The following is a 23303-nucleotide window of genomic DNA, read 5'->3' on the forward strand; positions in this document are numbered from 1 at the left end:
TACTGACTATAAGTAACTGTGCAACTACTTATTCTACTAACCCTAGCCTAACAAGTCATACATAGATGACCAATTGCCTGGCCTCAGGTCTTTTTCTTCATTTTTCAAACTTTTAACTGTAGACCTTTACTTTAGTTCTCTTTTTCACAGAAGAGCAAAGGCCGGTCTGAGAGATCTAATTTCAGATCCTCCTTCCTCAGTGCGGCTCTGGCCACAGGACCAGACATGTCTGCCGCCCGAATCCACCACTTAGTCCTCTGCAGAATGTGGCGTTTTAAAGCACACAGAACCCATGGCATGCTCACCAAAACACACATTTACTTTACTTTACAATCTGAAATGACTACTAGAAAGAACACCAAAAAAATGGAGTATGCATGTGCTTTCAAGCTTTTATTCATTAATAATATTTAACTGGCTGTAGACGTGATCTGATTAAGGGCTGGTTCACACAGGACGGATTTTTTCCATTCCACTGCGCTACTTTTCTATTGTTTTTCTATGTAAACACACAGGCTAGACGGGCGCATCTTTTGCAGCAGCTGTGTTCTAAATCGCACCCTATACCCGCTTGAAGGAGTGAATGAAAACGAGTGAGTGCGCTGGAAGGGCTGCCGCATTTGCATAGTTTGTGCAAACTTGCTGTTTAATGGCAGCTCCAGTAGTAATGAAAAGACTTATCTTGAACTCTGTCATGGAAACTATGTATAAACCTTATTTACACATTTTGATCATTTAAAAGGAATTTATACCTGCATGATATTACGCTGTACGCACATTGGACCAGCAGTTTGGAAAATAGATGGATGGATGATTCAGCTGCAGGCGCCATCTTCAATTCATTCGGTGCGACCCTCACAGTGCATTATGGGTATTCTCTAGCAATCGGGTGGACACTCATTATTGCGGTGCATTATGGGATTTAATGAGTGCACTCGATAACACGTCTCGATAAACTCGATAAAAGCGTCTGCCAAATGCATAAAACGTCCACTATGGTATATAGCTCCAGTAGTAATGAAAATAATTATCTTGAACTCAATCCTCCGGTTTTACAGACAAGGCTTAAGCTAGTCCCAGACTAAAGTGCATGTTTGAGCTGTTTTAACTGAAAACAACTTGCACTGATAAATATTAAAATATCTCAATGCCATTGTTTTGTCTCAAGATGCTCACCAGTTCTTTCTAAGGCATGTTAATAAAAAGTTACTTAAGTGCCCTAATTGGACTAAAGCCTAATCCTGACTTAATCTAAACCCTGTCTGTGAAACCGGGCCTATATGTATAAACCTTAATTAAAAAAATGAATCATTTAAAAAGGAATTTATACCTCTATGATATTACGCTGTACCCACATTGGAAAATGGATAGATGGATGATTCAGCAGCGGGCGTTATCTTCTGGCGAGACATGGGAATTCATTCGGCACGATCCTCACTGTGCATTATGGGTATTCTCTAGCAGTTGAGCGTACATCAGTTGTACACTCGTTATAGCGGTGCATTATGGGATTGAATGAGTGCACTCGATAACGTCCACTATGGTTTCAGACACCACTGCAAATGGCGGTCCCCTCAAATAGTGTGCTATTTAAGGGTATGGGGGTGATTTCGAACATAGCCTCAAAAAACTCTCTACACTTTTAACTTTTTTTTCAATCAACGCTGACCTCCATCTCGTGTTTTTAACAGCCAAAATGCGTTCTGTGTGAGGGCCGGTTCATACAGAACCCATTTTGGCTGTTAAAAATGCGAGACACAGGTCAGTGAACCAAAAAAAATTGTCTACACACATTATTAGAAGTTGAACTTATTTTAACTTGACTGCCACATTTTTAGGACGCCTGTCATGTGCAAAATGGCTAAATTGTCATGCGCAATGGTTACTAGTGTTGGGGGTAAAGCATTACAAGTAACTTGAGTTACGTAATCAGATTACTTTTTAAAGTAACTAGTAAAGTAACGCATTACTTTTCAAATTTACAACAAAATATCTGAGTTACTTTTTCACATTTATTTGACTGACAGCTCTCCTGCCCCCATGTTGAGAAAAATCGAGAGTAACTTATTGTAGTTATAGACTAAATGTGAGCATTTATTCATCACACTTGAACAATAAAGATCCAGTACTCCTCAAAATGAATAAAATCAGTCAAATGCAAAATCAGAGTACTATGCAAACCTCTAATAATTATATGTTAAATAAAACAAATATTTTTATGCACACCTTTATTGACCAATGTCTTGCTGCTGACCTTTGATGATTCAGTTAAACCATGTGCAAAAATTACTAGATTTTTTATTTTTTATTGGTAAAACTTTTTTCTTCTGCGTCCTATTCTTCCATTATCCAGAATGGCAGCACAGCAGAGCTGCGCCCTCTACTGTTCATGCGTGAATTTGCATTTTAACATCAGCCTGAGGCCTATTATTTCAATTTTGGTATGAAGAGGTCTTTACATTTGCAGAAAAATGGAACTGTTTTGTTATAAATAAAAAAAACAAGCCCAGCTGAGGTGAGAAAAAGTAACGTAAAAGTAACGCAAAAGTAATGTAACGCATTACTTTTCTTAAAAAGTAACTCAATTAGTTACTTTTTAAGGGAGTAACGCAATATTGTAATGCATTACCTTTCAAAGTAACTTTCCCCAACATTGATGGTTACAGAAGTCCATCTAGCATGTGTTTACACTGAAAAACAACGTGTTCTGTGTGAACTAAGATCATCAGCTGTTTTTGACTATGATATTGCAGTATACAGTAATGCTTGTTGACTGCAATTGGTATAGGAGTATGGGAGATATTATAGCATGGGAGATGCAGTTGTGTTCAGGGAGATCCATGACAGGCTCACACATGCACACACAAACTCACTAAGCACCTCATAATAATTGAGCAAATATATATTATATTTACACTAAGTGCAAATGGCGAAACAACATTGTTTTTATTGTATATGATTGTATTTATTAAAATCATAAATGGATGCTGCCTTATTGGGACCTTACTTGTCCCTATTCTCAAAGCCCATCCCTAACCCTAACCATATCTGTCTGCAGTAAATGTGTTCAAGTACTAGGAAGAGAGCCACTGTTTTGGGCACAAAATGAAGCTATTAGTATTGTAAATGGAAACTCTGTAATGATAATTAATGTGAAAGCATGTTTTCTTCAGTTTAATAAACTCCCAAGGTCTGTTACGGCCCACCCACTGTTTAAATAGTTAATTGGACAGGATGGGAAAGTTCATACTATGAGTACTTAATTAGACTCCTCAGCAGGACCGTCTGTAACACACTCTCACCCATTATCGTTACAAGTGTTAATGACGTCTGTACAGGCAGATTCCACGTGCGTTTGACAAGTACTTGTTAAGTAGGAGACACTTTCTGGGTTTTTAAAAATGGTCAGCCAACCTTTTCTTACTGAGAGAATTTATGGTCTGTTATTGGCTAGTCCTTGTCGGTCATAAACTGTGGCAGATAACAAATATTGTGAATATACATTATACTTTATTAGGCCTAAAGAAGCTGAATAACACTTTTTCTTAAAATGGCGCTCCACTCTTTCTTTTCCTTAGGGCTTCACTTCTCTGTGCCAGAAAAATATTAGTCATTGCTGGAATGTCCAGGCAACTTGCTTGTAGTTAAAGCAGGGAAAGCATTGAAGGGGAGGAGCATATGAGAGCAAATGTGTTTCAAAGATGGCCAGGCACTGCATGTTCAGTCAAACATGGAGTTCAGCAGAAACTAGACTAGATGAAGATTTGAGAACAGTGCTTGTGTACTAGTGAAGAAGATGAAATTGAGAAAACTGACCTTATTCATAACACTGATGTTGTCAGAAGTGGAAAAGGTTCTGAAAACTCCTACTATTAAAGCATTATTAGGTTTCTTTTACTTAGAAAATAAAAGCATGCTAACTAGTAAGAAATGCTAAGAAATTTGAGTGCATGTGCAAGTGTTGTCACTTTGAGCTGCATGTTATGTATGAAAGGAAATAATAACAGTAATAATTAATATTATGTATATATTGCAAAAAATTATGACCAATAACTTATGACATGTTTTTATATTGCTTTAACGGATCAAAATAAGTGAATAAATCTTTTTTATGTTATACAAGATTCAACTAATTACTATGACTTTAAGTCAGTTTAATGTAATTTAAGTTGAAACATCCAAGTTGATTGTACTTAAATTTTACATGAATAGTTTTATTATTTTTATTTTACGTTTTGGGAACATACACATTTTTGTCACTTTAATGTAACCTGTATTCTGAAATAAAATAAAACAAATACAAATGTAAGTTTAACAAGTATAATAAATAATCTTGTATGATTCAGCAAACTGTTACTATACATTATATGAAAAATTACATGATCCATAAGTTATGTTTTTTTTTACATTGCTTTAACTCATCAAAATAAAATTACGCAAATTTGAACTTTTTTATAAGTTATACACAATTCAACAAATTTTTTTGTCCGTTTATTGTAATTTGAGTTAAAATGACTTAAACATTCAAGTTGTTTGTACTTAAAAAATTAAGGCAGTAACTCCTTTTACAGTGAAATATCTAATATACTGTATAATGTATATAATGTATATATCTCTATATATAGATTTTTTTCAATGTTAAATGGTCTCTTATTTTTTTCCAGAGCTATATATATATATATATGCGTACACATTTCATACAATTATTATTAATCATTGTTATTATAAATTTTGGGAGCACACAATTTTTGTCACTCTGTAATGTAATCTGTATTTTGAAGTAAAATAAATAATTATTAAGAAATAATTCAGCAAACTGTTCAATTTTCCATATTGAAGAAGAATATAGCCATTTGTCTGGAAGGTGCAGAAGATCCTTTTATTTGAATTTCAGCTATTATTATTTAGACTGAGTTGGTCTTAGCTTCATGATATAGTATGTGGTCATATGCCTATTGTGCAGTAAAATAATATATAACAATAAGTCATACTCATAATAGAACCCTTGAACGGTAAACACTTAGTTTTGTTCGTACACCATTTACTTTCATGACATTAAACCCAGATCAAGTAATATTTGTGATATTGTTTTCTTTTGTGATGTTGCTCAGCTTTTTATTGTCGGCCATTTTGCAGAACTCTTTTTCCACCGAGGTCTCCAGACTCTGAGTGATCTGCTGGTGCTGTATGCTGTTGGATTCCAGATGTGCTTAGCTCAGGCATCCTGTGATTGGCTGCGTGCTCAACCCAGTTTCCGCGTCTCAGATTTCTCCACATCCAGGCAGAGCAGAGGAGGTACATGGACCACACGAAGCCTCATGTTTGAGTTTATCCACTGTACACCTGCCAGCTAGCTGCAACATGATCAGTACAAGACTATCATACCAGTGTGGCTGTCACAGCATGTAGCTAACGCAGTCAGACGCAAGTGTGAAAACCACATGTAAACAATGTAGGTAAACTATGAAGGGAGCCAGGAGACAACTCAATCATAGTATTTAACAAGTGAACCCGATTTTATTTAGTAAGGGACTTGAGCTGGTGCTTCCCTGAGGAGAGTTCCTAAAGATCTGTCATTCTTGAAGGTGTAGGAGACACGCCCAAGCAAGGCATTCTCAGTGAACCATGCATTTACAACCTGCCCTTCTCACTGACTGTAGGTGGTGCTGGCATAGAGTAACAAGACTTGAACACTCTCAGTTCTACCTTTTTCCTCTTTACTTTTCCTCTTTACTATATATATATATATATATATATATATATATATATATATATATATATATATATATATATATATATATATATATATATATATATATATATATATATATGCTCCAATGTAAAAATGCCATTTCATTCAACAGATCATGAATATATCCCATCTATATTATCTAATGATTACTTATTATAGATACACTACCGATACAAAGTCTGGGGTTGGTAAGAATTTTTGAAAGAAGTCTTTTATTCTCAACAAGGCTGTAAAACTACAGTAATTTTGAGGAATATTATTAAACTTTAAAATAACTTTTTATATTATTTTAATATATTTAAAAATAAAATGTATTCCTGTGATGCAAAGCTGATTTTTCAGCATCATTACTCCAGTCTTCAGTGTCATATGATCCTTCAGAAATCATTCTAATATGCTAATATTTAATCTAATCTAAATAATAATTTAATATTTGCTGCTCAATAAACATTTATTATAAATGTGTGATTATTATATGATTATTATAAATGTTGAAAACATTTGTGCTACTTAATATTTTGTGGATTATTTGAAAGTTCAACATTTAACAACATTTATTTGAAATATAAATATTTTTTATTATTAAGTCATTCGCCTATATCATTTTCTTTATTAAAATGAATCATTCCAATCCTGGATGCTGATTGGTCAATACAGCATTCCAAGACGCCTGCCTTTAAATGCACATGAACTAAATTAATATGGAGTTGGCCCACCCTCTGCAGCTATTACAGCTTCAACTCTTCTGGGAAGGCTTTCCACAAGGTTTAGGAGTGTTTTTATGGGAATTTTGACCATTCTTCAAGAAGCGCATTTGTGAGGCACTGATGTTGGACGAGAAGGCCTGGCTCTCAGTCTCCACTCTAATTCATCCCAAAGGTGTTCTATCGAGTTGAGTTCAGGACTCTGTGCAGGCCAGTCAAGTTCCTTCACACCAAACTTGTTCATCCATGTCTTTATGGACCTTGCTTCGTGTGCTGGTGCTCAGTCATGAACAGGAAGGGCCCATCCCCAAACTGTTCCCACAAAGTTGGGAGCATGAAATTGTCCAAAATGTCTTGGTATGATGAAGCATTAAGAGTTCCTTTCACTGGAACTAAGGAGACAAGCCCAACCCCTGAAAAACAACCCCACACCATAAGCCCCCCTCCACCAAACTTTACACTTGGCACAATGCAGTCAGGCAAGTACCGTTCTCCTGGCAACCGCCAAACCCAGACTCGTCCATCGGATTGCCAGACAGAGAAGCGTGATTGGTCACTCCAGAGAACACGTCTCCACTGCTCTAGAGTCCAGTGGTGGCGTGCTTTACCCCACTGCATCCCACGCTTTGCATTGCACTGGTGATGTAAGGCTTGGATGAGGTGCTCGGCCATGGAAACCAATTCCATGAAGCTCTCTATGCACTGTTCTTGAGCTAATCTGAAGGCCACATGAGTTTGGAGGTGTGTAGCTATTGACTCTGCAGAAAGTTGGCGACTTCTGTGCACTGTGCACCTCAGCATGCGCTGACCCTGCTGTGTGATTTTACATGGCCTACCACTTCGTGGCTGAGTTGATGCTGTTCTCAATTTCTTCCACTTTGTTATAATACCACTAACAGTTGACCATGGAATATTTAGTAGTGAGGAAATTTCACAAATGGACTTATTGCACAGGTGGCAACCTATCACGGTACCACGCTTAAACTCACTGAGCTCCTGAGAGCGACCCATTCTTTCACAAATGTTTGTAGAAGCGTCTGCATGCCTAGTGCTTGATTTTATACACCTGTGGCCATGGAAATGATTGGAACACATGAACTCAATGATTTGGAGGGGTGTCCCAATACTTTTGTCACTATAGTGTATTGTTTATATGGCAGGGACTTTATGATGAATGAATGAAGACATGGCACTAACACTATTAGAGTCATGGGTTCAATTCCCAAAGTATGTCTCTTTAGATAAAAGCATCTGTCATATCTGTGTGTGTGTTTTTTTTAAAAACCAAATAGGTATTGTTTATACATAGTGTATACATTGTAACTGATTTATAGTGCGTCTAATGGGTTGTATATGGGATACTCAGGCACTGTGGGTGAGCTGCAAGAGTGCTCGTCTGCTGGTGTGGCATGTGAATTATCCTATCTTTGAGAAAGCACTGCTAGACAGTTGGTCATTAAGGAGGAGGAGCACACACTCCCATAATTTAGAACTCATTTGACTGAGAAGAGGACACACTCGCGCAGAGAGAAAGAAAGTAGACTGAGGTTTTGAAATTACAGGCTATGCTCCAAGGCTGATATCCTTTTTCCTTACTTTGGACTCTGTGGTGATGACCTTTCCATATGAAAAGAGAAAAATCTGCAGCAAAAATGAACAGAGTAAAAGTACTGCTGGCCTACTGTATGACATATCAGTGCTACTACTAACACACGTTTTGCTTATTTAAGGACTGTCCATCATTAGATATTTGTTAGTATCTCCTCATTGTCCCTGGTCATCTTTAAATGTTCACCATTAAAATCAAACATGAATATGCTTTTTATCACCGTCATCATCTGACAACTAGATCCAGCATTCTTCATCTGTGAGATAAGTCAAAAACATAGCCTTCTCAAAAGAGAGAAGAAGAAAGAATCAAAGCTGGGAACCACCCTTGCTTCTGCCTAACACATAGTTAGTTTTATTCCGTGTCCACATGACTCAAAGTCTGGTCAGCAAAGGCATAATAAGAGGTATAAAAATACACAAGCACAATGTCACAGGGGTGCACAGCCAGTTAAATTGGTAGATGGGTCTGCAGTGGTTTGAGAATAAAGACCTAACATATAATACCTTTTAAGACCAGCAAGGAGTTGTCCAGCACAAGGACCGTATAGCAGAATGAAATATATAGGTACATTTAATCTAGTAATATATTTATTATTATAATAATATTTTAAAATATGAATCTGTTAATATCATTTTTGTTGTCGATCAAATCAAATGTCCTGCACAAAATTATTTATTTTATTTTATTATTTTAAAAAATCTTATTTTATTTCACATTTATGCATGCATGCAAGATAAATATTCAATATTGCAAAGCAGTTAATATCACTGTATAAATATAATTTTTGTTGTTTAGGTAGGTCAAATAAAATGTCCTGCCCAAAAGTATATTGGTTAATTTAATTTAATTAAAAAAAAAAATTATTTAAATTTTTAAATTTATTTATTTTTATTTTTTTTTATTTTTTTTCACATTTATGCATGCATGCAAAATATTCAATATTCCAGAGCAGTTAATATCACTTCATAAATATAATTTTTGTTGTTTAGGTAGGTCAAATAATCAGTTTGATAAAAATTGTTTAGGTAGGTCAAATAAAATGTCCTGCACAAAAATATATTGGGTAATTTAATTATTTAATTGTATTAAATTGTATGTATTTATTTATTTATTTAATTGTTTTGTTTCGTTTTTGTTTTATTTTTTTATTGCACATTTATGCATGCATGCAAAATATTCAATATTCCAGAGCAGTTAATATCACTTCATAAATATAATTTTTGTTGTTTAGGTAGGTCAAATAAAATGTCCTGCACAAAAGTATATTGGGTTATTTTATTTTATTTTAGTAAAATAAAGTTTACTGATAAATAGTTTATAGGAACTAAGACTGTGCAATTCTAGAGATTCAGTGATAAACTGATTCACCCGTACATATTTACTATAGATATAGTTTCATGTATATGCATGCAAAGAAAATCTTCAATATATCTTCAATCTTAATATATCTTCAATAATGCAGTTAATAAGTAAAGACCATGTTAGTTGGTTAATATACGCTTAACACTGTATTTGATCAGGCCCAAGCAAAGCTGAATCCTGCATGTGAGTGGGTCATTAAATGGTTAAGCTAAAGCAGTCTCAGTAAAGGCAAACGGTGAAATCTTTTCCATATAACAGCACACATGAGGAATAGTTTAAGTGGGTCCAGCTGTCTGGACTGCCTCTCTCTCTCTCTCTCTCTCTCTCTCTCTCTCTCTCTCTCTCTCTCTCTCTCTCTCTCTCTCTCTCTCTTTCTCCCACCTCCCTTCCCCTCTAACTCTGGAAGAGGGCAAATGTGCTGCAGTATATCATCACACATCTGGGAAACTCACTCTTGGTCTGCTGCAGCAAGACAGAACTGTGAGCTCAAAAGCACTAAACAGCAAAAGAAGACAAAAGTGTTAAAACGTCAAAAAGCACAGGATGTTGAGTATTGCTAGCTGTGCTGCCAACTTCACCAGGCACCGATATACCACTCTGTAAACACACACAATTACAGCTCTTTGGTACTGTGGTCTCTAGCAGTGTGGGAAGCAAAGAAAACGTGAATGCCAATGATAGAACGCAGCGATTTGTACACTGCCTTCAGCTCATTGGCTGCTTCACAGCTGTCCGTCAGGAGTGATGGGGAGGGGACTGTTAATCACGGCTCCGCCTCAATAGGAAATGAGAGAAAGAAAAATGGTTTTATTCGCAAATGTCATGTATGCATCTGAAATCTGATATAAAGAAATCATTTAGTAAACTCTTGCAAAGAAAAGATTCCTATTGGTTCATTCCATAAGAGGAGAGTGGACTTCTTTTCCACTGTGGAAAATGTGGCAGCCCAGTCGACTTCACATTCCACGTGTGATGTTCTCCAACACAAATTCCTTCATCTTAAACTATTTTTACTGTCAAGGAAGCAAGTCTGTTTCTTTTGTATTTTTTATATATGTATGAAAGAGGAGCTAGAGAATACAGTTTATATTTTGCATTCAAAAGTGACCAGATCATCCGACCTTTAGAGCCCAGAAGTCCTCGGTTCTCTCCCTGATCCACACCCAAAACCCCCACACACACCGCCTGAGCGCAGAAACTGCAGGAGAAACTGCTGCACACACACTATTCCAATTGACATAGATAGATAGATAGATAGATAGATAGATAGATAGATAGATAGATAGATAGATAGATAGATAGATAGATAGATAGATAGATAGATAGATAGATAGATAGATAGATAGATAGATAGATAGATAGATAGATAGATAGATAGATAGATAGATAGATAGATAGATAGATAGATAGATGTTGCACTGTCAGCCACCTGTTTAAAATTAGACTCCCACCTGTCCAACTAAACTCTTCCTAACTTGTTTAGCTTTAACTGCCACTGAACCGCTGATAAAATTATCACTAGTCCTCAGGCACGATCCAACAACCTTTTAAAATGGCGAAAGAGAGAGTATGTGAGGATGTGAGGATCACTAACAAAAGTGCAAAAGACACAGTCAGATGTGTTTTAGACAGATTTTATGTGTGTATGTATTAAGTAGCCATTTTTCCAGCATGTCTTTTTTTCTGATATCGTTTTTAAAAACGTCTCGGGAACACATTTTTGGGTTTTGAAACTTCCCAGCTAACAGGGAACGTTCTGGCGAGGTTCTCTCAAAGTTATGAACAAACGTTCTTCCAGTAACATTAATAGAATGTTCCTTCAAAGTTATCTGGTCTTTAATAATGTTCGCAAAACGTTAGCATAAAAACAATACTTATACATAATTAATGGGACATTTTTAAATGTTACTACTTGTCTCAGAATGTTCATAACATTTGAAAGTAACGTTAATATTTGCAAAATGATCAAATGAAATGTTCCCTTAATGTTCATATAACCAAGAAAGAAAAAAAAGTTTTCTTTTAGAACATAAAATGTTAGAATAACACTTGGAGGCTATGTGACAGCTTTTTATTTTTATATATTTTATTAGATTTATTTATGTATTTATTTATTATATATATATATATATATATATATATATATATATATATATATATATATATACTTAAATTTAAAATTTAATTATTTATTTATTTTTATTGCTGCGAAATTGACAAAAATTCCATCCTCATGAATCACTTTATGACGTGACTTCCCAGTACTCTCATCACACTGTAAACACATATAAACACCTTTACACACATTCATGTTTGTTACATTGAATTCTATCAAGGTCAGTAAAGCTCTACTTAGGAGGATAGTTGAAGGATAAACTTTAATCTTGTATAGATATAGGTTTTTGACTTATTTTTTTATGACAGAAGTCAAATGGCTGTTTCATTGTTGTGTTTTGTGTTTTTAGGGTTGCTCGCTCCTGCCTGTAATGTGATTTTTTTTTCTCCACGTGCCGTGTCACTTTTTCCATGGTGTCAGTGTTTTGGGGGAAAGCTACTCAGCTCACAGTGTTGGTCACTCTCAAAGCCCGAAACAGACAATTCCCTCCATCCTTCTCCACTTTCAGTGAGTTTATAAGCAACATATGTGACCCCTCAAACTCCTCCTGTTTTGTTTCTCATGCTTTTTTCCCTTCTTTCCCCCTGTCCTTTCCTCCCTCTTCAGCTCAGCTCGTCTGAACATCTAAACATCTAAACATTTATTTTGCGTGATAAACATGGCTATATTTTGTTCAAATATGCTGCATCTAGTTACTTGCAGTTTCTTGCAGATCTGTCCTTTTTTAACAAGATGCATGGTATTTAAAAAGCAGCAATAATGCAATCAATGATTTTAAGCATTTTCTTTGCATGTGCTCATCAAAATCATATGGGATATAAGGATAAACACAAATACAGTCAGTCAGAACCTGAAAAGCATGGCATGGCAATCTCAGATCATGGAAACCTTTGGTTAGTGGAATAATTTGGAGCCAGTGAGAGCTGTGAAGACTGATTGATTGTCCTGTTGGCCTGTTGAGGTATGAGGAAGGAGAAGAAAGTTTAACTGCAAAGATGGAGCATGAGAGAATCAGATTACTGTATCACTAGTTTCTGGATTTGGTGAGTATGTAGTGCTGTCAGTGTAAGGCACATGAGTTTAACAACTATTAGCTTACTTTGTTAGTTAGTTGTAAATTCAATCCCAGGGTGAAGGAACCAATAAAAAGCCCTAAAGACACCTGGAAGACATTATATCCGCGAGGAAACATATGGAGGGCACACACGTTTTAAAGAGACACAACTCCATTTTTCCACACTGGTGGCTTAAAGGTATTAAAGAGTCTGTGGGAGGTCTGTTTAGCCTGGTACATGACATCATCAATATGTTCATGATGTCATCAGTCAACAAAGACCACCAAAATGATTAGATAAGGAATCTGAGAGAAGCTTTTTATCATTTATTTTTGGTGTGGTTAACATGAAAAGTTTAATGCAATAAAGGTTGCCTAAGGCCCTGCTTACACCTGGTATTAAGATGCGTTTTGGTCGATCGGATCACACGTAGATGAAGCATTTTATTCAAATATAAACTTTGATCAGTGAACATTAACCAGCTCAACCAAACCAGCGTAAAACACGAGATTTAACTTTATTGGTTCTTGCGGAAGCTCAAACGTGATGCATAACATGAGAATGAACCTCATTGGTTCTTGAGGAAGCTCAAATGCGCTGCGTAACACGAGAATTAACCTCATTGGTTCTTGAGGAAGCTCAAATGTGCTGCGTAACACGAGAATTAACCTCATTGGTTCTTGAGGAAGCTCAAACGTGATGCATACATGAGAATGAACCTCATTGGTTCTTGAGGAAGCTCAAATGTGCTGCGTAACACGAGAATGAACCTCATTGGTTCTTGTGGAAGCTCAAACGTGATGCGTAACACAAGAATGAACCTCTTTGGTTCTTGAGGAAGCTCAAACGTGATGCGTAACACAAGAATGAACCTCATTGGTTCTTGAGGAAGCTCAAACGTGATGCGTAACACGAGAATGAACCTCATTGGTTCTTGAGGAAGCTCAAATGTGCTGCGTAACACGAGAATGAACCTCTTTGGTTCTTGAGGAAGCTCAAACGTGATGCGTAACACGAGAATGGACCTCATTGGTTCTTGAGGAAGCTCAAACGTGATGCGTAACACAAGAATGGACCTCATTGGTTCTTGAGGAAGCTCATACGTGATGCGTAACACAAGAATGAACCTCATTGGTTCTTGAGGAAGCTCAAACGTGATGCGTAACACGAGAATGAACCTCATTGGTTCTTGAGGAAGCTCAAACGTGATGCGTAACACAAGAATGAACCTCATTGGTTCTTGAGGAAGCTCAAACGTGATGCGTAACACAAGAATGAACCTCATTGGTTCTTGAGGAAGCTCAAACGTGATGCGTAACACAAGAATGAACCTCATTGGTTCTTGAGGAAGCTCAAACGTGATGCGTAACACGAGAATGAACCTCATTGGTTCTTGAGGAAGCTCAAATGTGCTGCGTAACACGAGAATGAACCTCTTTGGTTCTTGAGGAAGCTCAAACGTGATGCGTAACACGAGAATGGACCTCATTGGTTCTTGAGGAAGCTCAAAAGTGATGCGTAACACAAGAATGAACCTCATTGGTTCTTGAGGAAGCTCAAACGTGATGCGTAACACGAGAATGAACCTCCTTGGTTCTTGAGGAAGCTAAAATGTGCTGCGTAACACGAGAACTGTAGGCGTTTCTCAATGTCAAGGAAGGATCCTCGGAAGCCAGAATTCCGAGGATGCTACGTCATCGACGTCCGTCGAAGGGCTGTTCCAATGTCGAGGATCCTCGGAATTTCAACCAAGGTCTGAGTCCTTCGCTCGAAAAATATGCCATATACAGGAAAGGATGCATACGAGTAGACTTCGCGCACTTAGCGTTCTCAAATCACCCACAATCCTGTGCGCGCAGCTTTGCTATCTTGTTCAAAAAATACAAAATATCGGACGTTGGCGGAGTCGGAGCGTTAACGAGGCAATATGCTTTCAAGTGTAAGTATTTATGTTACCAAACATTTGTTATAACCGTAGTAAATATAAGTAAAGTTTAACTTTTAAATGCCAGTACAAATTACAACCATATTGATATTATACAAATTACGTTATTGATGGCTAACGGACCTTTTCACTGACGTAATGAGGCTGACGTGCACTTGCTAGCCTGTTCCATTTATGTGTTCTCCGAATGCTTAAGAGGAGCCTCGCCAAGCCTCTGAAGGAAGTGACTTGGAAGGACCAGTCCTGCAGAGGAAGGATCCTTGACATTGAGAAACACCTTGTGTTTACCACCGATCATTTACCAACACTGATGTGTGAGTTGATGAATGTTTAATTGTGAATAAAAGCCTAAATTCAATCTGTTCATCATATAAAGCGATCAATTCCCTTCAGAATTTGGACTAAGCCGCTCGATTCTTATGGATTCGTTTTATGATCTCTTTATGAACTTTTTGAAGTGTCAGTGGAAGTTGCGTTTCTGTCAATGGAGGGACAGAAAGCTCTCAGATTTCATCAAAAATATCTTCATTTGTGTTCCAAAGATGAACGGAAGTCTTACATGAGGGTGAGGAATCAATGACAGAATTTTCATTTTTGGGCTTTAAAAAAATTGCATACTTTCATGTTTAAAGTATGATGCAGTTAGTATGTTTACGAGCTGTTTAATTCACCAAATTTTATTAAAACTAAATTAATTAATTCAAACTAAATTGATAAAATGATCCCATGATGGGAACCCCTAAAAGGTTCTATACATGAAGCGTCCAACAGAACCCTTTAAGCATCTGTATAGAACCTTTTCTTCTAAAAGTGCATATAAAAATTTAGTTTCACTGTTTCTTCTCCATTCGGTTACATTCAGAGGTCTGGTTGATGATGCCAGAAATTCCACCTCGGAGAACTGCAGACGAATTTATTTTTTCCAGCTTCCTTTGTCTCGTCCCTCCCCCTTTCTTCTCCAAGAGCTCTCGCAGTGGAAAATCACAGTCACAGTTAATGTGAGATGCAGTTCCTTGTGCTTAACATCTCTCGGCCCTCTTAAATGGAAAGAGAGGCAGTCACCAGTAAATAGCTCAATAATAGCACGCGTTCTCTGTGTTAACATTGCAGTGCTTGTTGAGTTGAGCCTCATCATATATTCAATGCATCGTTCAGGAGAGGTGTAGCTATAGTATCTGAAAGATGGCAACATTTCTTCGCACTTTTGAAAGTGTTGAAAGTAGGATGGAAGTTTTTTTGAACTCTGTAACTATAAGCCCCTCCCCCGATGATCGAGCTGCCCATGAAATAGCTAAAGCATGAGTACATTCTCACTGGCCTTTCTCCAGCGTGAAACCGCTGCATCTGGTAGAAATCTCCTGTCCTTTCTCTCGGTTCTTCTTGCCCTTCCCTCCCTCTATCGTTTGCTTTCTCCAAACAAAGAAAAACAGACGATTCATGTGAAAAGAAGCAAGCAACAGAATTTTACAGTCAAGATTCATGTTCATCACATCGCATATAAAGCAGCATGCACTTATTGTAATAGTAGATTGAACTGTAAACATGCATTCATGCTTTGTTGTAGAGAAACATTGAGCAGAATCATGCAACATATGCAGTAAAGGTACTTTGGTGGGTTGTATGGTTCCATGAAGAACCTTTAATATCCAAAGAACCTTTCCATTACACAAAAGGTTCTTTGTAGCGCAGAATTGGTTCTTTAGACTACACTGAAAGAAAAAAAAACCTTGGATCAACTTAAAAAAATGAAAGTAATCAATCATACAATGACAATTGACATATTTGACAATAGTTTAACCTGAAAAGTTTAAATCCATGCAACCACTTTGTAAAGGTTGATCAAACTAATTATTTTAGGTAGGAACAAAACAAATTTTTTTTTTGGATTGTCACCATTGTTGAGATTCATACACTGATTCTTGATGTCCGTGTAAAGCTTCGATTAAAACCTTTTTTGCACAATTTGTATTTTTTGATCTGCATGTTATTTGATTACCCCAACTGTCCTGGATGTCGTACTGTGCATGGCTATAATTATAAATACTATAAAAATTAATAACACATTACCTCTATAACCAGAGCATTAGACTCTGAATGGGATCAGTGATTCTGGTCACTACAAATAACAAACATCATCTGAACACATTTTCTCTTTCCATAACAAAAATGTTTTATAAACACACAGTAAAAGCAGCCAGAGAAAAACTAATGTTAACGATTTAAGGGTCAAGAGCCCAACTAAAGCAAACACTCATCTCCATCACGGTGACTTAAACTATTATTTTCATCAAAACAGAAATGACAGAAATTCAGTTTAATGTCCCGCTGCCAATTTATATTGTATCCATGTAAAAAAAAAGGATTTCAACCATAAATATAAACTAAAACGTTTACTTTAAATGAAAAAAATAATAATTTTAAGCTATTTCAACGAGAAAATACACATTAAACGAACAACAGCAAAGTTAGACTTTTTTCAGTGAATGGTTAGAAAAAAATGGTTCTTTAAAGAACCTTTCACAAAACGGTTCTTCAGGGAACCAAAAATGGTTCTTCTATGGCATCGCAGTGAAAACCCCCTTTTGGTTCTTCCTGGCACCTTTATTTTTAAGAGTGTATATAGTGGGCAAAAGTGATGTCAAGCCTAGGAAAATGTACATCTTCACCCTTTAATCAAATATTACGATTTTCTAAGCATTTTGCGTAGTTTTGCTTGGAGTCAATCGTTTTATTTGTGATAATGCAATGAAACATGCCAAATTGTGCAGACATATTTTTTTGGCCAGGCCGTCAATTATGAACATATGCAAAAACAAGAGAGAACCAACAAAATGTTAAAAAACGATTATGTTATAGTCAATTGTATATCAATGAATGCTTTTGCATAGTACAATAAAACCTGTAGTCATGATTTGTTCTTGCTTCCTATTTTAAATATTTAAAAAATATTAAATATTTTTCTCACCCAACTTGTAGGGCCCTTAAAAGGGTTAATGACATGTATTTTTGTGTCCGAATTCATTATTTTCCTAAAAATAATTTTAATAAATAGCATGTCATATATCAAATTGATCTACAATATTTCCTTTTCATTTTTTTGAAATTCAATTGACTTTTTGAGTTGTGGTGGTTTGAAAGACCAAAAATGTCAGGTGGTGTGACCGTCCGAACGTACAAGCAAAAAACAAAACTGCAATAAAAAGTAAAGTCAGTAAAATTCTTAATCAAATAGTTTGGCATGATTTTACGTTAAATTCCTTATAAATGAGGGGAAATAGTGTATCAGTCCCATTTCAAAACTATTCTATTACTTAAAAAACTTTTGCCCGAAAAATGTAATTCTCCAAATGTCGGGGAGGGCAACCGACATAAAAATGCCCTTTTTTGCAATGTTACTTTAAGAAAACCATGTGACCGCATATGACATCACACAGAAGACCCCAGAGGACCCCTTTGATGCAGTAACAATGTTAGTCATTCTCCCACATTTTTGAGTAATGATGAGGTTGATTCAACTTATCATGTCAGGTGGTATGACCCCTGGAAAACTTTGAAAATGTGTTGTCATTATAAAAATGTGTATTTGATTTTAAAAACGAATGTAAAACCTTGAGCATATGGTCAAACATTTGTATAGGCGTCCAAGTTAATGCCTGTTAGATTTGAATTGAGTTTGAAATGTCAGGTGGTGCGACCAGCAAATTTATTTAAAAGTATCAATTCCCACTGCAATTGTAAGAAATATATCTGTAAACCGTTATATAATGTATACAAATCATTTTTACAGTTAAAAACGAAACATAAAAACTCCTTATTGGTGTTTGAACACATAGAAAAGTGTCAGTTTATATGAATTGGACTAAAAGGGCAATACATAAAGAAATGGAAAGGGAATTGACCATGTGATATGCATTTTGAACACTACAATGATTCATATCTACAAGTTTTCAGTAGTGCTAAGTACATTAAATGTATATTATTTTAAATGAATATATGGTCGCACCACCTGACATTTTCTGCGTGGTAAAATCAGAAATCTTGTTTAATAATGAATTAATGCTGTCTTAAAAGCTGTAAAACCAATATGAATCAACACCATACATTTTTTTTTTGCACATATATATTTTTTTAATTTATAATTTTTTTATCTTAAAAACCTTATTTATCATTGACCCAAAAACAAATATATCCTCTGGACATCACTTTTGGCCACTACTGTATAACCACAAAATAAGTTTTTAAAATATTGAGTCCTTTTTCCATTCTTTTTATTCTAGTATTTGAATGCGTTCCTTTATAGTAATATAATACTGTAGGTATGAATTGGCTTTTCGGTTTAATCTATTATAAAGTCTAGCCCTGGAATTCATAGTGCACTTGCCAGGTCACAAAATAATTTAAAGGAATGCTTTCCGCTCTTTTGTCATTTTTTCCATTCTTTTTAACCCACATAAGACAGATGTATTTTCCAGCAGAATCGCCATAAATATCCTCATTCTCTGCATATGGTCAGAATGCAATCCTATATTAAATGTAAAATAGGAATATAGTGTCTTCCATGTTGAATATATCAGTTAAATTTCAGAATGGATAGGCATGGGCTTGCCCCTCTCTCTCTCTACTGCATGGAGAAAAGCTTCATGGGTGTGTCTCAGTTTCATTACTACTTTTCCACCAGATGAATTTTTTTTCTAGTTATACTGTAAAGGAGGAGCATTTTCCCTTTTTAACTCCCTGGAAATTCTTTACATGTGCGTGTAAACAATATTTGAATCCTTTAAGTATGTAGATGTATTTTTATTCTCCTCTTAGAGACTTAAAAGGAAAACAATAACCCATAATCCTCATTTCAGTGCACATTAACATTTCAGTACAAGAGTTTTGGTTCAATTTGAGAGGACAGGCTCACTTTGGTGAGCTGAAAGGAAAGGGAATATTTGTGCTTGTGTTATTAAGTGCTGCTGTTTTAAACTTAATGTATCTCAGACACCCAGAATCTCCAATGCAGTTTTAACTGGATGAACTCAATACAGTTCCTGTGCAACATTGTGATCAAACCATAGTACAAAAAAAATAATATTTGTATCATAAATTAAAACAGATCATTTAGACTTTCAGTTCTGATTTTATAAACCGTGTTCAAAGTCGTTGTAAATTGACTATAAGTGCACATATTCTGTATAAAAGGAATAGTTTGCCAAAAATAAAATTTGAAGCATGTACAATGGGTATTGAAGCTGTCAACATTATGACCAGTGAATAGCACAGATTATCTCTTCATCACCTGTTAGTGGGTGGGATATATTAGGCAGCAAGTGCACATTTTGTCCTCTAAGTTGATGTGTTAGATGCAGGAAAAATGGGCAAGCGTAAGAAATTGAGTGAGTTTGACAAGGGCCAAATTGTGATGGCTAGACGACTGGGTCAGAGCATCTCCAAAACTGCAGCTCTTGTGGGGTGTTCCCGGTCTGCAGTGGTCAGTATCTAAAAGTGCTCCAAGGAAGGAACAGTGGTGAACCGGCGACAGGGTCACGGGCGGCCAAGCCTCATTGATGCACGTGGGAAGCGAAGGCTGGCCCGTGTGGTCCGATCAAACAGACGAGCTGTAGCTCAAATTGCTCAAGAAGTTAATGCTGGTTCTGATAGAAAAGTGTCAGAATACACAGTGCATCACAGTTTTCTGCGAATGGGGCGGCATAGCCGCAGACCAGTCAGGGTGCCCATGCTGACCCCTGTCCACCACCGAAAGCGCCAACAGTGGGCACATGAGCAGGTGGCCTGGTCTGATAAATCATGTTTATGTATGTATATACCGGTATATATATTAACACCGATCAGGCATAACATTATGATACATAACGTTATGTATAGTCGTTAATATACACTCTAAAAAAAAGGTTCTATATGGCACCAAAAATGGTTCTTGACTCGTAATCATAGGGGAACCTTTTTTAGTGCTATATAGCACCAATTTTGGTGCTTCGGTGGTTTTTCAGCGGTTCTTCAGAGGTGCTATATAGCACCTTAGTCAAAGAACCGGTGAAGAACCTCTGAAGCACCAAAATTGGTGCTATATAGCACTAAAAAAGGTTCCCCTATGATTACGAGTCAAGAACCATTTTTGGTGCCATATAGAACCTTTTTTTTAGAGTGTAATTTTATGGAGAAAAGTTCATGGAATTCAGAAGACTTATATTTATGTGTATGTACAATGTAAAAAAAATGCTGCCTTAAATTTTTAAGTACAAACAACTTGGATATTTAAGTAATTTCAACTCAAATTACATTAAAGGTCCTGTTGTTCGTGATCCCATTTTTCAAACTTTAGTTAGTGTGTAACGTTGCTGTTAGAGCATAAATAATACCTGTAAAATTATAAAGCTCAAAGTTCAATGCCAAGCGAGATATTTTATTTAACAGAAGTTCCCTTTCAAAGCCTACAGCGAACGGCCGGTTTGGACTACATCCCTGTACTTCCAGCTTTAATTACGTCAGTAGAACAGTTTGTTGACTGACCTCCACCCACAAGAATACGCGAAAAAAGGGGGCGTGGTCTTGTTGCTCTCCCACGTGGAGAAGAGGAAGTGTTGCGTTTGTAGAGTGTGTTTGACGCCATGTCGTCGAGAGGCTATTTTCATCCCGGAGTCAAATCACCTTTCTTTGGCCAGGGACGCTGTACTTTGAGCGCATGCATCTCCCCGTTATAGTAAGAGGCATGACCTTTCCGGGCAACGTGCGCTAAGCTGCTGTCGAATCACAACACGGGAACCGCTGGCATAATCAGAACTCGTTACGTATTTCTGAAGGAGGGACTTCATAGAACAGGGAAATCATCAAGCCGTTTTTAGGACAGTGAAAACAGCGGTATACAGATAAGTAAATTGTGTGAAAAATACTGTTTTTTTACACACGAAACATGAACACATGTTATATTGCACACTGTAAACACAATCAAAGCTTCAAAAAAAAAACTGGAAAAACGGGACCTTTAAACTGACTTTAAAAAAATGAGTTGAATCCAGTATAACTTAAAAAAAAGTGTACAATTTCTTAACTTATTTTGATGTCATTACTTATTGATCATATAATTTTTTTTACAGACTTCTGAACCACTTCTGAGACATTTTACTGAGGATAGATTGGTTCAAACAGGGCCTCTGTGTGAAAGTAATTGAAGTGTCGTCTTTCCTGGGAGGTATATGGGGGAGATGAGAGTGAAGGTTAGTATGAGTCAAGAATGGGAACCCTCAGGTCATGAGTTGTGCTTTTCTTTATGTGTGTGTGTGTGTGTGTGTGTGTGTGTGTGTGTGTGTGTGTGTGTGTGTGTGTGTGTGTGTGTGTGTGTGTGTGTGTGTGTGTGTGTGTGTGTGTGTGTGTGTGTGTGTGTGTGTGTGTGTGTGTGTGTGTGTGTGTGTGTGTGTGTGTGTGTGTGTGTGTGTGTGTGTGGAGGGTTGGAAGACACAGGACAGGCCAGGACTGGTGCAGCTGCAGACTGCACAGACTCAAATTACACTCACACTTATTCCTTTTTTTGTCCCTCTTGTTTTTCTACACTTTTAACTTTTAGATCTTTTAGATCTGCTTTTTTAAAAGTAACATAATTGATTGATATGGAAAAATGCTTTCTTCATCCGTGTATATATTCATGTCATTTATAATTTTTTGTCCTCCTCACTTTTTAAAGCTCCATTATAGTGTATCATATATAGATGAATGATAACCATATTTCAATGAGTTCTGTGTGAACGGCCCCTTACAAGCACAATCCATAACATCTACAACCCACAGGCAATTAGTGGTAGTACACCAGAAACCTTTCTCATTCTCTACCACCTCCAGCCAAATGAACTCGTGTTATAATTTTGGCAGGAAATGTCATTCAGTTATGTCAGTTATTATTTAATATTACAGTGGTTCATTACGGTGTATGTCGGATTTGAATGTAAATATTCTTTCCTCATTTGAATTATTTACTAAATGCTTTTGGTTGTAAAAGAAGAGAGGCGTTTAGGTGAGTGTCACCTCGTGGCCATGTGTTGAGTGTGGTTAAATTAGGGTCTTGTCTGGAGTGCTCTTTATAGGGAACACCTGCCATTCCTGCTGAGACTTCAGTGGATGTGCTCAGCATATTGTCTGAGCAACTTGTTCAAATCCCATCCATCCCACCTACATTTAGTAGACCATTGTGTTTACTTGACAAAAAGTATTAAAAAAACTGATGCTTTTGCTTTATTGGTTTCTTGCTATCTTTTGAAACTCCCAGACATGCTATAGTAGGTACAAGACCCAACATTAAAGTTCTTTCATATTAAATGGATCTGAGGCTCTGCTGTTTATACTTCAATGCCATTATTACAGACCACAGTCTTAAAGGGATAGTTCACCCAAAAATGAAAATTCTGTCATTAATTCCTCACCCTCATGTCGTTCCAAACCTGTAAAACGTTCGTTCATCTTCAGGAACACAAATGAAGATATTTTTGATGAAATCTGAGCGCTTTCTGTACCTCCATTGACAGTTACACAACTACCACTGACGCTTCAAAAAGTTCATAAAGAGATCATAAAACTAATCCATATGAATTGAGTGGTTTAGTCCAAATTTTCTGGAGAGACACGATCACTTTATATGATTTTAGTCTTTTATTGACATACATAAACATTCATCAACTCACACATCAGTTGTAGTTAACAGTAGCTCAAACAAGTTCGCTTTAAATGCAAGAACCAATGAGGTTCATTCTTATGTTACGCATC

This window comes from Gobio gobio, assembly GCF_949357685.1.
Source record: "Gobio gobio genome assembly, chromosome: 11".
Classification (NCBI taxonomy): domain Eukaryota; kingdom Metazoa; phylum Chordata; class Actinopteri; order Cypriniformes; family Gobionidae; genus Gobio; species Gobio gobio.